This window comes from Lycium ferocissimum, chromosome 10 (genome assembly GCF_029784015.1).
Source record: "Lycium ferocissimum isolate CSIRO_LF1 chromosome 10, AGI_CSIRO_Lferr_CH_V1, whole genome shotgun sequence".
Taxonomy (NCBI): Eukaryota; Viridiplantae; Streptophyta; class Magnoliopsida; order Solanales; family Solanaceae; genus Lycium; species Lycium ferocissimum.
The window spans coordinates 15,755,534-15,764,676 of NC_081351.1; positions in this window are offsets into that span (position 1 = coordinate 15,755,534).

A 9,143-nucleotide genomic window follows, 5' to 3' on the forward strand; every position below is an offset into this window, starting at 1 on the left:
TGCCCCGCGAGACACCGAGGCCGTGTTTCGCCGGCAGGTTCGGGGCGTGACAAGATTTGAGCCATTTCCAATAGGTTAAGGGCATCTCTGATCCAAATGGGTGGAAGGAGTGCCAATCTTGTATCCAATAGATGAAAGAAGGGCATTTTTGAGTCATTTCTAATACGTTGAGGGTATTTTTTATTCAATAGGTGGAAGAAAGGGCAAATTTGATCCAATAGGTGAAAAGAGATCATTTTTAAGCCATTTCTAATATATTTGAGCCTTTTCCGTTGATTTTTACATCCCTAAGATTGTGGCTCATTAGACACCTAAAATATACTCCCTCTATCAATATTTACTTATTTATGTTTGACTTGGCACATTCCTTATGTAAGTAATAAATAAAATGGTAACTTTAATGTATGACCTCTAATTATTATATATTGGAAAACAATCATGGTACTTAAAAATAAGGGTAAATAGGTATAAAATGATAAATTATACCTTGATTTTTCAAACTGGATAAGTAAAAGTGAACATTTATTTTTGATATAACAACAAGTAAAAGTGGAACGAGGGAGTATCTAAACGTGCCTATTGAATACCTCATTAATAACAAAAAATTTGTGGCTTTTGCTTAGATATACTAAAATAAATTCCTATTTACCATTACCTAACAATAAGATTACATTTTCAAAATATAGAGTGTGTTTGGTATGTCGGAAAACATTTTCTTTATGAAAACACGTTATTTAAAAATGAGAAAAATGACTTTCCTAATAAAAGTATGGAAAACAAGCCCCGCAAGAGGCATTCTACATTGATTGTCTCATCTCCAACCTCGAACTACCTCATCTTCACCCCACCCCTACACCCGCCCTACCTACTCCGCACCCCACCCCACTCCCCCACCCCCACCTCCGTAATATTTTTCTAGATTATATACAAGTACTTTTAGGATAATATATTTTGCTTACATACCAAACACAAGAAAATAAGTAAGAAACCCGCTTATTTTCTTGGAAAATATTTTCCTTCATACCGAACACACACATAGCAATGATTCCTTTATAAAAACATATACAATCTCCAACAAATCCCGCAAAATTAGAAATTTTGGAGATCTTCCTTTTTCTCTTTCTTCATATATTCTCTTTCCACAAACCGTAAGCGTTGTTATTCTGCCACCCGCTGGCACTGCTTCGGCACCATCTATCGCTGCTTAACCCTCGTTTGCCGCTTCCCCTCCTAAAATTTGCCAAAGTTCCGCTGGAAGAGATATCTCTCCTATATCTTCCACAACTTCTTCCCTCCTTGTACACTTGTATATTCTTATATGTATATGTGTTGATAAAATAAACTTGTTCACATTATTTAATTTGTTCACATTATATTTTGTCACGACCCAACCCCGTAGGCCGTGACTAGTGCCCGAACTGGACACTAATATACGTACCTGTTAGCTATAATCAGTACACAACTAGCATGTTAAGAATCTTATATATAAAAAGGCAAGATGTCGTCTCAAAACTGTCGCATATGTATATATATCAAAGAGAACTCCATCTCGCGGCGAGTGACTACCAACGTATAACATCGTACATGCGAAACAGGGTCGCCATTTTATGAATGGGAACGTCCCAAAACATAAGTCATAATAATAACCGAACAACAACTATATACAACCCACACATATGTCTACGCTGCACACTCTAAGAGTAACAAGATCATATGACGGGACAGGCCCCGCCGTACCCCCGGACAGACGCATATATACAACAAAAGGGTATCCGCCCAAAAAAGCTTGGCTCCAAGGGGGGCGGAGCATACCCGAGATAGGCTAGATAGGAATCCTACGCCGGCGGATCACCTAAACGAGAATACGTACCTGCGGGCATGAAGCACGGCCCCCGAACAAAAGGGGTCGATTAAATTGTACCGAGTATATAAAGCATGAAACACAAGAAACAGATCATAACCGCCGTTAAAGTAAAATGGGTACAATAACGGAATACCAAAATGCTTGCTTTTGAAACACAAATCATGCATGTCAATGTCATATATCATATCCGGCCCTTTAAGACTCGATGAACATGGTCGCCACCGTCTTTGCGCCATAACACAAAGCATACTCTAGAACACAGATAACTCCGTATCACAAAGATGACTCCGTATCACAAAGATAACTCCATCACAAAAGATACTCCTATAACACAAACATAACTCCATATCACAGCATAGCACCATAACACAGCATAACACTATAATATATATATATATATATATATATATATATATATATATACCGTACCCAGCCCTCTAGTGAGGGACACAAATTGAAAGATGTAATAACAGAATGCACAAACAGAGTAGTGAGTAATCATATGCATATAAATCATCTTTTGAGACTCGATAGATAAGTAGACTAACCAACACTCGAGTATTAGGATGATAGCCATATTAAGTTCTCTCTAAATGTCATTACGAACTATATCAAGAAAAGTCTCAGGGGTCATAGTCATGTGTCAAGTCAATTCGAGGCAGCTTATAAAAGTTATGGTTATTAGACAATATAGAGTTTTTCAGGAATGGAAATTTTCATGGATCATTTACTATTCGATTATATAGAAAGCTCGGCGTAGCTCGACTATTTTAAGAGTTCTACTATCAAGAAGTGAATAAGAATCATAATACATGCTCGGACTTATGAATAGAATTACCCTTAACTCATCGTTTCATACTTACATCTAGAGCGTAAAAAAGAAAGAAAGGATAGGCTTTACATACCTTTAGCGTTTACTGCAACACAAAGACGTATACGCCGCCCAATAGTACCTCAACCTATATTAAGACGTCAAGAACTACGGATTAAACTATGAAGAAATTCAAAACGTATCCTAACGTTAGTAACTCCTTTCTAGATAATTAGACGACATTTCGACATTTCATCCAAACCAACTACTTACAACCATGCCAACATTACTAATCATGCATTCAAGTGTCAACCCGAGGCTATTCAAACATGACTCGAGGACATTCCGGGCAGCCCTTACAACACTCCAAAACAGCCCAACCAACATACAATACAACCTATAATTTTCCAAGTTCAACAAGAACAACAACAACACATTCCTTCCTTCCAATTTCACAAACTATACCAACAACCACACATTAACAACATCATTTATATAAGTGCAAGAAACTATATTAAAATTATATTAACTTCTTACAACAAAATTTCACAAACAATTACAACTCCAACTCCAACTTGAATCATTAAACCTTCATTCTCACCATAAAATCCATAACAACAACAACCAAAATATCAAGTAAATCAATTCACCATTTCCCTACACAAACAGCCCCTACACGGCCTCAACATCTACATACATAATCCCACGATTTTTATTCATTTCTACATACTACAACACGTTCAAACCATCCACAACACATGCAAAAGGAGATTAAACCTTACCTTAACACTTGACTCCTCAACTTGGCTAGAATTTGTGCCTTGAATTTAATACTTGTTCTTGCTATCTAGGATCAATCCCACGTTGTTGTACACCTCCCAAGGGATTGAAATACTTGAAGAAAATTATTTGGATCAAGATCATAAACTTGCAAGAAATCAGCCATGGCCGTGGGCTTTCAAGAACTTCCATGGCATGTTTGTGGTTTCTTTTTCAACTAAGACATGAAGATAAATAGGTAGAACACTTTAGGACTTGATTGGACATGGAAATCATTATTTTTCTTAAGATCAGCCATGGCCGTGAGTCGCCATGGTCGAGTTCTCTCCTTGAATTCCATTTTGTGGATGAAAAATGAATGGCTAGTCATCTTTTCTATTTATATATGACCTCCATAGTGGTGACACATGTCCAACCCTTGACATGTGTCCCATTATCCTTCATGGACCAATCATATCCATCCATGTGTTGTGGGGCCCACTTAATGGTCTAATTAGGCTAATTAATTATAATTAATCACTAATCCCCACTTAATAATTTAATCATGGTTAAATTAATCCCTAATCTCCATTAATATTTTCATGCCAAATAAAATTTATAAGCAACTTGTGCATTAAAACAAAATCGGAGGTTAAAAGTCGCTACCTCGTATCCCAAAATAGTTTTGTCCTTAACTTGTCACGATTGGCTTAAAATATCTCAATGTATAAAAATACGGGATATAACATATTTAATTTAGTTCATGAACTAGTAGATTAATGTATTAGGAGATACATAAATTGGTGAAAAATTCTAGATTAGTCTAGTGAGTTCTTATTCATGTACTTGGAGGATGTGAAGTGTGAAATTATTAATAGTGATACATGTATGCTAGGCTAGATACATGTAGATGAATTCACCTATAAATAGTCATGTAATCTAGCCATTTGAATTAAGTCAAGTTGAATAGAAAATTATTTTTCCTCCATTTCTCTTCTAGTGAGTTTTGAGTATTATTTGTGTTGTCTTGCTCTCCCAAATTTCCAACATTTGGTATCAGAGCTGGTGTGTTTGAGAGACAACAAAACGTAGAGAGAAAATGACTAACACTAATGGAACTCCATTCCAAGTTCCGATGCTCACAAAAGAAAATTATGGAAGTTGCTGCATCCGAATGGAGGCTTTGCTTGGAGCCTATTGTAACATCCCGTAAATCTGAATTAGGTATGAATGTATGAATCTAGTATAAAGGTGATATTTTAGCTATACGAATCTATTTGGGATGAACTCGGGTGATAAACGGTCGTTTTGAAGTCAAACAAAAAAAAGTGAAGTTCTTAAGGCCTTCTAAATTCGTCTAAGTCTAGGACAGCAATACTTATAGCTCGTTTTGGGAACTTTCGTTAGGAATTTGTGAAAACTTCCTTGTGAAAGTTGTAGCCCTTTGAAATACCTTTCCAACGGTATATTATGGGGGGGGGGGGGTCAGGGACATCCGTACAAAAAGTTATGGCCATTTTATCGAAGGATTACGGAAAGCAGTCCGTTCACCGATCATGTTATACGAACTTGTTATATGACCCATATAATTTTATACGGACCGTATAACTCGTCCGTACTTCATGACGCTTCAAATCGACATTTTGTTCAGCCATGATAAACTATGGTCATATTATACAGACCGTATAACTTTATACGGACCGTATAATATGTCCATATAACTTCCGCCTCACTTTTGTATAAATTCAAGCCTTGAGTTCTTTTATTTCATTATTCACAATTCCAAGCCCTAGCAACAATCCAAAACATCAAGGTAAGTCAATCCAAACCCTTCCAACTCAATTCTAACATATACTCTAATAATCTAAGCAAGAAATCATTCTTCCTAATCTAGGGTTTTCAAGAAACTCATCTCAAGGTTCAAGAATCAAGATTTAGGAGATCTTCTCCAAAATTCAAGTCTTTAATTCAAGATTTTGGAGCATTACCAGGTATGTAGAGTTACTATCTACGTGTGAGAACATCATTGTTCTTCCCCACGCCTCAAAATCCATAAATTATGATTCTCTACTAAAACTAGGGTTTTATACCATGCTCATGACAACCCTAGGTCCATGTCCATGATTATATTATGTATGAATTGCTATTATTCTATCATTGTATTCTTAATAACTCCATATGATTATTGAGAATCAGTCCGTAATCCATGATAACCCATATCTTGTATTCCATGGGTTCTTGCATGCATGTTTTTAACTGAGAATGATTATTTCATGAATATCCTACATGTCTACAAGTTTTCATGCAACTATATTTTATAATTGTTTTCATGCTATGATACAAGATACATACATGCTAAATACAAGTTATTTCATGAAAACCATGTATAAGTAAGTTATGATTCATGAAAACCATGTACAAGCAAGTTATGTTTAATGATATACCATGGGCAGCAAGTGCCACCATTTTACATGTTCATGTTTTTAGGAGTTGCTTTAATTACCGAGGAGGGCTTCAGATAGCATGAAACTACGTTGCCACCGTAGGATGAAGATTAATCCACTCATGTTCCGGATGATTCTCATAATGACCGGATCCTTTCATATTATTAAATCTCATGTTCCTGTGCAAGGACCGAGTGTTCTCAAGGGACGCAAGCACCGGACCATGGATCGGTTACAAGTTATTGCACTTCCCACGTATAACAATTTTTCTTATATTATACTCATATGTATTCATGCTCATGCTCATGTACAGGTTTCAGTTCTCGTATATCATGTTATATCATGTCCCCTATTCTTTTACTCAGTTGCTTTACATACCAGTACATTCAATGTGCTAACGTCCTTTTTTTATTGCCCGGGGGCCTGCATTTCACAATGCAGGTACTGATTTACGGGACGACGCATCTGCTCTATAGGACAGCATTCGTATCAGCTTATTGGTGAGCCCCATCTCATTCGGGGTTTAGTCAAATCTTTATTTAATGATTAGCTATGCATCTAAGGTATGCTGGGGGCCTTGTCCCGCCGAGTATGTTTTCCATGTTCGGTACTTATGTTAGAGGTTTCATAGACTAGACAAGTCGGTTATGTCATGTCACACTTTCGAGTCGTATAGCCATTTTGGCTCATTCATGTTATTTCCGCACTCATGTTTAAACAAGTATTTTGATTAAGTATTATGACTTATTGCATTTTATAAAGGCTCATCATGCATTCACGTTAAATTCCGCTCATGTTATGCCTCATGATGATTCAGCAAGCCATGTGGTTCGCTCGGTCACATGCAGTAAGGCACCGAGTGCCGTGTTTCGCCCAGGCCATGGTTCGGGGCGTGACACCTATGATGTTTGGGAAATTGTGGAGAGCGGCGTTGATGAAGAAGATGATGTTGCTGCCACCAAGAAGAAAGACCAAAAGGCACTCACACTCATCCATTAAAGTTTGGATGAAAAGATGTTCGAGAAGGTTGCAAATGCAAGCAACTCCAAGCAAGCATGGGATATTCTTCAAACTTCCTTTAAAGGTTTGGACGAGGTGAAAAAGGTTCATCTCCAAACCTTAAGAGGAGAATTTGAATCGTTGCAAATGAAGGAATCCGAATCAGTTTCGGATTATATTTCAAGAGTCTTGGCGATTGTCAATCAAATGAAAAGATATGGTGAAGAGTTGAATGATGATAGGGTCGTTGCAAAAATATTACAATCCTTAGATTCAAAATTTAATTATATTGTTGTTTCCATTGAAGATTCCAAGGACTTGGACACCATGACCATAGAAGATGAGGAAGAGGTGGTAGTCAACCTCTGACCAAAGAAAATAGAAGTCAAGACTCTAACCAAGGAAGAGGCCACGGAAGAGGTAGAGGATGGAGGTCAAATCAAGGAAGGTATGACAAATCAAATATTGAATGTTATACTTGTCATAAATATGGTCATTTTTCCTGGGAATGTAAAAATAATTTGGAGGAGATAAATAATTTTGTGGAGAGCAAAAATGAAGATGAAGATGACACTTTACTCATGGCATGTAAAGAAGAAGAAAGTGTAGAAAGAAATAAATGGTACCTTGATTGAGAGAAGAAGCATTTATTTTCAGAGTTAGAGGAATTTAATGGTGGCAACACCACTCTTGGAGATTCTTCAAAAGTTCAAATCAAAGGAAAAGTTATGCTTTTAATTCATTTGAAAGATGGAAGTCAAGCATTCATTTGTCATGTATATACCGGAAATGAAAAGTAATATTTCTGAGTTTGGGACAACTTTTGGAGAAAAATTATGACATTCATTTGAAAGATAAAAAGTTGACTATAAAAGATGAAAATGGGAGATTGTTATCCAAAATTCCTATGGCTAAAAATAAAATGTTTATTTTGAATCTTCAAAGTGATGTACCAAGGTGCTTATTTTCATGTGTCAAAGATTCATCTTGGCTTTGGCATATGAGATTTGGCTATTTGAATTTTGATAGTCTAAGGTTGATGAAAAAGGAAAATATGGTGAAAGGGTTGCCAACCATTAACCATCCTAATCAGCTTTGCGAAGGATGTCTTTTTGGAAAGCAGTAAAAAAAAAAAAAGCTTTCCCAAAGATTCATTGACAAGAGCACGGTGTTCTTTAGAGTTGATTCATATGGATGTGTGCGGACCTATCAAGCCAGCCTCACTTAGTAAAAGTAATTATTTCCTTCTCTTTATTGATGATTATTCTCAAAAAACTTGGGTATATTTTTTGAAGGAAAAATCTGAGGTTTTTGAAAACTTCAAGAATTTTAAGAGCATCGTGGAGAAACAAAGTGGCTACCAAATAAAGTCACTTCGGTCCGATAATGGTGGAGAATTCACTTCAAATGAATTCAAGGCTTTTTGTGGAAAAACTGGAATTCATCATTTTTTTACCGCTCCAACATCGCCTCAACAAAATGGCGTGGTGGAGAGGAAGAATCGGACTATTCTCAACATGGCAAGAAGTATGTTGAAGAGCAAAAATATGCCAAAGGAGTTTTGGGCTAAAGCAGTTGCTTGTGCGATGTCACGACCCAACCCCGTAGGCCGTGACTAGTGCCCGAGTTTGGACACTCGATGGAAGAGATCTAAGCTTGATGATAAAAGTGAGATATAGTCAACCCGAAACTAAACACAATATGGAAGCTTGCAAAGACAAGACTTGGGAATATCTCGATTAACGTCACCTTTATATATATCAAGGTAACTACCGTCTCCCGAGAAGTCACAACCAATCAAGTATGACATACAAAAAATTTGAGTGATTTAACTCACTTTTGTTTATTGGTGGCCGACAAGGCTACCAAACTACATACGGGAACATCCCAAAATATATATGCGAAAATGTTACAAGCCGACAAGTGCCGCCACTACATACAACATATATAAAAATATATATATATATATATATATATATATATATATACAACATCCCAAAATAAGTCATACTGACACAGCCGAACAACATCTATATACAACCCACACATGTGTCTACGGAGCATCCCAAAATAAGTAAGAGTATCCATATACAACCCAAATATGACGGACATATGGCCCCGCCGTACCCCCCGGATAAACATATATATACATCAAAAGATCCGTACCAAAAGTCTAGGCTCCTGGAACAATAGAGCACTCCAAGACACCGAGTAGAAGTCCTAAGTTGGAGGATCACCAAATCGAGTATCCGTACTGCGGCATGAA